Raw genomic sequence first — 7680 nt, 5'->3', positions numbered from 1 at the left:
ATCCCCCCGCACAGCGATCCCCCTCCCCGCACAGCGATCCCCCCCCCCGCACAGCGATCCCCGCCCCCGTGCTCCGATCCACCCGCCCGCACAGCGATCCCCCACTCCGTGCTCCAATCCACCCCCCCGTGTTCCGATCCACTCTCCCGTGCTCCGACGCCCCCCCCCCCGTGCCCTGATCTCCCCCCCCTTATACTTACCTGGCCTCCCGGGGACCGTCCGTCTTCTTTCCTGGGCGCCGCCATCTTCCAAAATGGCGGGCGCATGTGCAGTGCGCCCGCCGAATCTGCCGGCCGGCAGATTCGTTCCAGAGTGAATTTTGATCACTGAGATAGGTTATATCTCAGTGATCAAAATAAAAAAAAGTAAATGACCCCCCCCCCCTTTGTCACCCCCATAGGTAGGGACAATAAAAAAAAAATATATTTTTTTTTCCACTAAGGTTGGGGTAAGAACTAGGGTTAGGGTTAGGGTTAGGGTTAGGGTTAGGGGTAGGGTTAGGGTTAGGGGTAGGGTTAGGGCTAGGGTTAGGGTTAGGGGTAGGGTTAGGGTTTCGGTATGTGCACACGTATTCTGGTCCTCTGCGGATTTTTCCGCTGCGGATTTGATAAATCCGCAGTGCTAAACCGCTGCGGATTTATGGCGGATTTACCGCGTTTTTTCTGCGCATTTCAATGCGGTTTTACAACAGCGATTTTCTATTTGAGCAGTTGTAAAACCGCTGCGGAATCCGCAGAAAGAAGTGACATGCTGCGGAATGTAAACCGCTGCGTTTCCGTGCAGTTTTTCTGCAGCATGTGTACAGCGATTTTTGTTTCCCATAGGTTTGCATTGAAATGTAAACTCATGGGAAACTGCTGCGGATCCGCAGCGTTTTCCGCAGCGTGTGCACATACCTTTAGAATTAGGCTATGTGCACACGGTGCGGATTGGCCGCTGCGGATTCGCAGCAGTGTTCCATCAGGTTTACAGTACCATGTAAACCTATGGAAAACCAAATCCGCTGTGCCCATGGTGCGGAAAATACCGCGCGGGAACGCTGCGTTGTATTTTCCGCAGCATGTCAATTCTTTGTGCGGATTCCGCAGCGTTTTACACCTGTTCCTCAATAGGAATCCGCAGGTGAAATCCGGACAAAAAACACTGGAAATCCGCGGTAAATCCGCAGGTAAAACGCAGTGCCTTTTACCCGTGGATTTTTCAAAAATGGTGCTGAAAAATCTCATACGAATCCGCAACGTGGGCACATAGCCTTAGGGCTAGGGTTGGGTTGGAATTAGGGTTGTGGTTAGGGTTAGTGGTGTGTTGGGGTTACGGGTGTGTTGGGGTTAGGGTTGTGATTAGGGTTATGGCTACAGTTGGGATTAGGGTTAGGGGTGTGTTGGGGTTAGTGTTGGAGTTAGAATTGAGGGGTTTCCACTGTTTAGGCACATCATGGGGTCTCCAAACGCAACATGGCGCCACCATTGATTCCAGCCAATCTTGTATTCAAAAAGTCAAATGGTGCTCCCTCACTTCCGAGCCCCGACGTGTGCCCAAACAGTGGTTTACCCCCACATATGGGGTGCTAGCATACTCAGGACAAACTGCGCAACAATTACTGGGGTCCAATTTCTCCTGTAACCCTTGAGAAAATAAAAAATTGCTTGCTAAAACATCATTTTTGAGGAAAGATAAATTACTTTTTTATTTTCACGGCTCTGCGTTGTAAACGTCTGTGAAGCACTTGGGGGTTCAAAGTGCTCACCACATATCTAGATAAGTTCTGTGGGGGGTCTAGTTTCCAAAATGGGGTCACTTGTGGGGGGTTTCTACTGTTTAGGCACACCAGGGGCTCTGCAAACGCAACGTGACGCCCGCAGACCATTCCATCAAAGTCTGCATTTCAAAAGTCACTACTTCCCTTCTGAGCCCCCACGTGTGCCCAAACAGTGGTTTACCCCCACACATGGGGTATCAGCGTACTCAGGAGAAACTGGACAACAACATTTGTGGTCCAATTTCTCCTGTAACCCTTGGGAAAATAAAAAAATTCTGGGCTAAATTATTTTTGAGGAAAGAAAACGTATTTATTATTTTCACTGCTCTGTGTTATGAACTTCTGTGAAGCATTTGGGGGTTCAAAGTGCTCACCTCACATCTAGATAAGTTCCTTTCGGGGTCTAGTTTCCAAAATGGGGTCACTTGTGGTGGGTTTCTACTGTTTAGCCACATCAGGGGCTCTGCAAACGCAACGTGACGCCCGCAGAGCATTCCATCAAAGTCTGCATTTCAAAACGTCACTACTTCACTTCCGAGCCCCAGCATGTGCCTAAACAGTGGTTTACCCCCATATATTGGGTATCAGCGTACTCAGGAGAAACTGGACAACAACTTTTGGGGTCAAATTTCTCCTGTTACCCATGGGAAAATAAAAAATTGCGGGCTAAAAAATCATTTTTGAGAAAAGAATTTTTTTTTTTATTTTCATGGCTCTGCGTTATAAACTTCTGTGAAGCACTTGAGGGTTCAAAGTGCTCACCACACATCTAGATTAATTCCTTTGGGGGTCTAGTTTCCAAAATGGGGTCATTTCTGGGGGATTTCCAATGTTTAGGCACACAGGGGCTCTCCAAACGCGACATGGTGTCCGCTAATGATTGGAGCTAATTTTCCATTTAAAAAGCCAAATGGCGTGCCTTCCCTTCTGAGCCCTGCCGTGCGCCCAAACAGTGGTTTACCCCCACATATGGGGTATCTGCGTACTCAGGACAAACTGGACAACAACATTTGTGGTCCAATTTCTCCTATTACCATTGGCAAAATAGGAAATTCCAGGCTAAAAAATCATTTTTGAGAAAAGAAAAATTATTTTTTATTTTCATGGCCCTGCATTATAAACTTCTGTGAAGCACCTGGGGGTTTAAAGTGCTCAGTATGCATCTAGATAAGTTCCTTGGGGGGTCTAGTTTCCAAAATGGGGTCACTTGTGGGGGAGCTCCATTGCATAGGCACACAGGGGCTCTCCAAATGCGACATGGTGTCCGCTAACAAATGGAGCTAATTTTCCATTCAAAAAGTCAAAAGGCGCGCCTTCCCTTCTGAGCCCTGCCGTGTGCCCAAACAGTGGTTTACCCCCACATATGAGGTATCGGCGTACTCGGGAGAAATTGCTCAACAAATTTTAGGATCTATTTTATCCTATTGCCCATGTGAAAATGAAAAAATTGAGGCAAAAAGAAATTTTTTGTGAAAAAAAAGTACTTTTTCATTTTTACAGATCAATTTGTGAAGCACCTGAGGGTTTAAAGTGCTCACTAGGCATCTAGATAAGTTCCTTGGGGGGTCCAGTTTCCAAAATGGGGTCACTTGTTGGGGAGCTCCAATGTTTAAGCACACAGGGTCTCTCCAAACGCGACACGGTGTCCGCTAACGATGGAGATAATTTTTCATTCAAAAAGTCAAATGGCGCTCCTTCCCTTCCGAGCCTTACCATGTGCCCAAACAGTGGTTTACCCCCACATGTGAGGTATCGGTGTGCTCAGGAGAAATTGCCAAACAAATTTTAGGATCCATTTTATCCTGTTGTCCATGTGAAAATGAAAAAATTGAGGCTAAAAGAATTTTTTTTGTGAAAAAATAGTACTTTTTCATTTTTACGGATCAATTTGTGAAGCAGCTGGGGGTTTAAAGGGCTCACTATGCATCTAGATAAGTTCCTTGGGGCGTCTAGTTTCCAAAATGGGGTCACTTGTGGGGGAGCTCCAATTTTTAGGCACGTGGGGGCTCTCCAAACTTGACATGGTGTCCGCTAAAGAGTGCAGCCAATTTTTCATTCAAAAAGTCAAATGGCGCTCCTTCCCTTCCAAGCCCTGCCGTGCGCCCAAACAGTGGTTTACCCCCACATATGAGGTATCAGCGTACTCAGGACAAATTGGACAACAACTTTCGTGGTTCAGTTTCTCCTTTTACCATTGGGAAAATACAAAAATTGTTGCTGAAAAATCATTTTTGTGACTAAAAAGTTAAATGTTCATTTTTTCCTTCCATGTTGCTTCTGCTGCTGTGAAGCACCTTAAGGGTTAATAAACTTCTTGAATGTGGTTTTGAGTACTTTGAGGGGTGCAGTTTTTAGAATGGTGTCACTTTTGGGTATTTTGGGTTTCGCCAAATTTCCGTTTTTATCACAAATAAACACAGAATTTATTGACCTAAATTTACCACTAACATGAAGCCCAATATGTCATGAAAAAACAATCTCAGAACCGCTAGGATCCATTGAAGCGTTCCTGAGTTATTACCTCATAAAGGGACACTGGTCAGAATTGCAAAAAACGGCAAGGTCTTTAAGGTCAAAATAGGCTGGGTCATGAAGGGGTTAAACTATGGGCTTTTGCAGATCTGAGATTTGTTTCTCATGCCAAAGGCAGCGTGCTGTGAGTGCAAACAGATCATGCTCACCCATATAAGTCTATGGGTGCATGGAAACCATAGGACTGCATTTGTATGTCATCTTAGTGCAATCCGATGTACGAGCACAGAGACAATTGGAAAAGATTGAGAAATTAATTTCTCCATCTTCTCCGCACCTGTGCTGCAATTCTTTCATGCAAGAGAATTGCAATACAGTAAGATGATACTTGGCTTAGACTTATTAGAATAGTAATCGTCCCTCTTCTCTCTCACGAGAGAATATACACCAGTGTGAACGAGCCCTAAAAATAATTTTTTAGTCTAACCCCTTAACATTCAATGATGGATATATCCGACATTGGATGCCTCCCCCTGTTTGGTGTGGGCTCTAGCAATGAGCCCACACTTTTTCTGGCACATGACAGCTGTTCTGATCTGATAATATGTCTGATTTTCTTCTCTTTATCTACTTTTAGAACTTATCTTATGTAGTGGTAGGTCATATTTATGCAGAAATATGTAATATTCTGAAGGGTTCACAAACTTTCAATTCCAATTTTCAATTGAAAAAACATAGTGTAATGAGTATTTTACATATTTTAGTAAATTAAAAATGCTTTGAAAGGTTAATCTAATCAAAACTTCCTTCTGAAGTATAGCCTTTGGAATTTGGTGCTAAATTCAAAATACACAATTGATTTTTCCTAGCAATTTCTACTCTAGCTATAATATTTGAACATTATTCAACTCCTTAAAACGTCAATATACCGTTTTACAGTGGTCATAAAGGGGCCTTATTCCTCTGCCCTGCACTGATGAATAATTGAGCAGCACCCTCTATGAGCAAAGATACAAGAATTGTCAGCTGTCTATGACAGCTTTCAGCATCCGGGCCATTTAACCCCTTAGATAATTTAGTTAATTATGACAGCAGCTCCTGGATGATTAAAAGAATGACATGATTTCTACCAAGCTCAGTGGGGGAAATAAGTACTTGATCCCTTGCTGATTTTGTAAGTTTGCCCACTGACAAAGACATGAACAGTCTATAATTCTAAGGGTAGGTTAATTTTAACATTGAGAGATAGAATATCAAAAGAAAAATCCAGAAATTCACATTGTATAAATTATATAAATTTATTTGCATTTTTCAGTGAGAAATAAGTATATGATCCCCTACCAACCATTAAGAGTTATGGCTCCTAATCAACTCGTTACCTGCATTAAAGACAGCTCTCGTACATAGTCACCTTTATAAAAGACTTCTGTCCACAAACTCAATCAGTCAGACTATAACCTCTACAACATGGGCAAGACCAAAGAGCTTTATAAGGATGTCAGGGACAAGATCATAGACCTGCACAAAGCTGGAATGAGCTACAAAACCATAAGTAAGATGCTGGGTGAGAAGGAGACAACTGTTGGTGCAATTAGAGAATGGAAGAAATACAAAATGGCAGTCAATCGCCATCGATCTGGGGCACCATTCAAAATCTCATCTTGTGGGGTTTCCGTAATCATGAGTTAGGTGAGAGATCAGCCTAAAACTACACATGGGGGAACTTGTTAATGATCTCAAGGCAGCTGGGACCACAGTCACCAAGAAAACCATTGGTAACACATTACGTTGTAAATGTTTAAAATCCTGCAGTGCCCGCAAGGTCCCCCTGCTTAAGAAGGAACATGTGCAGGCTCCTCTGAAGTTTGCAAATGAACACATGGATGATTCTGTGAGTGACTGGGAGAAGGTGATGTGGTCAGATGGGACAAAAATTGAGGTCTTTGGCATTAACTCAACGTGTCATGTTTGGAGGAAGAGAAATGCTGTCTATGACCCAAAGAACATTATGTTTTGGGGGTGTTTTTCTACTAAGGGGACAGGAGTACTTCACCGCACCAATGGGAGAATGAATGGATCCATGTACCATTAATTCCTGAGTGACAACCTCCTTCCCTTCGCCAGGACATTGAAAATGGGTCATGGCTGGGTCTTCCAGCAAGACAATGACCCAAACTATACAGTCATGGCAACAAAGGAGTGGCTCAAAAAGAAGGTGATGGAGTCGCCTAGCCAGTCTCCAGACCTTAATCCCACAGAAAACTTATGGAGGGAGATGAAGCTCCATGTTGATAAGCGACAGCTGCAAAATCTTAATGATTTAGAGATGATCTGCAAAGAGGAGTGGACCAAAATTACTCCTGACATGTGCCCCAAGTATTAAGTCTTGTTTGCCTGAGGGATCAAATGCTTATTTCTCACTGCAAAGTGCAAATTTATATAATTTATACAATGTGATTTTCTGAATTTTATTTTTGATATTTGATCTCTCAATGCTAAAACTAACCTACTCTTAAAATTATAGACTGTTCATGTCTTTGTCAGTGGGGAAACTTACAAAATCAGCAAGGGATCAAATACTTATTTCACCCAATGTTTATCTCTTCTCGTCAGAGGGGTGATCTTTCTCTGTCATGCAGAATGTAAGCTTTTATGGTCAGCAGGGTCTTATGTAGAGTGTAAACTCTTATGGTCAGTGGGGTCCTCTCTCTCTTTCTTGGCTGTAAAGTCTAAGCTCTAAATTTGGCAATGTCGGCAAATTCAATTTTCCAAAGATTTGTTCATCTCTACATGCTACTAATGCACTGCAATATTTCGAAGGATCCCATGATAAAAGGTAGAAGAAGCACATGTACATTTTGCTGATGAACAACCACACACACCTACTATTAATGGGTAGAGGGGCAGTTGCCTATCATTACAAATGCACTTGTACATTAGTATTGTGACCAGGTATTGGTAATTATGATGGCTTTTCATAAAAAATGCACATTTTCAAATTTGTCATTAAAATTCAGATACTTTTCTTAAATAAAACAAAAGGTGTATGAGCCTAAATTTACTGCTAACATAAAGTACAATGTGTCACTGAGAAATGGTGTAGCATTAAGGCTATGTGCCCACATTGCAAAATGCTGCAGAAATTTCCGCAGGATTTCCGCAACTCCCTGCCAAGGGTAAAACACAAGCGGAATTCGCAAGCGTTTTCCCGCAAAACACAATCGTTTTGCAAGCGTTTTTAGCTTGCAGAATGCTTGCGTTTTCCAAGCGATTTGAAGCATCGCTTGGAAAAATGATTGACAGGTTGGTCACACTTGTTAAGCATAGTGCGCTTGACAAGTGTGACCAACTTTTTACTATTGATGCTGCCTATGCAGCATCAATAGTAAAAGATAGAATGTTAAAAATAATAAAAAAATATAAATATGGTTATTCTCACCTTCCGATGG

This window comes from Ranitomeya imitator, chromosome 3 (genome assembly GCF_032444005.1).
Source record: "Ranitomeya imitator isolate aRanImi1 chromosome 3, aRanImi1.pri, whole genome shotgun sequence".
Taxonomy (NCBI): Eukaryota; Metazoa; Chordata; class Amphibia; order Anura; family Dendrobatidae; genus Ranitomeya; species Ranitomeya imitator.
Note: the sequence above shows the minus strand (reverse complement) of the source record.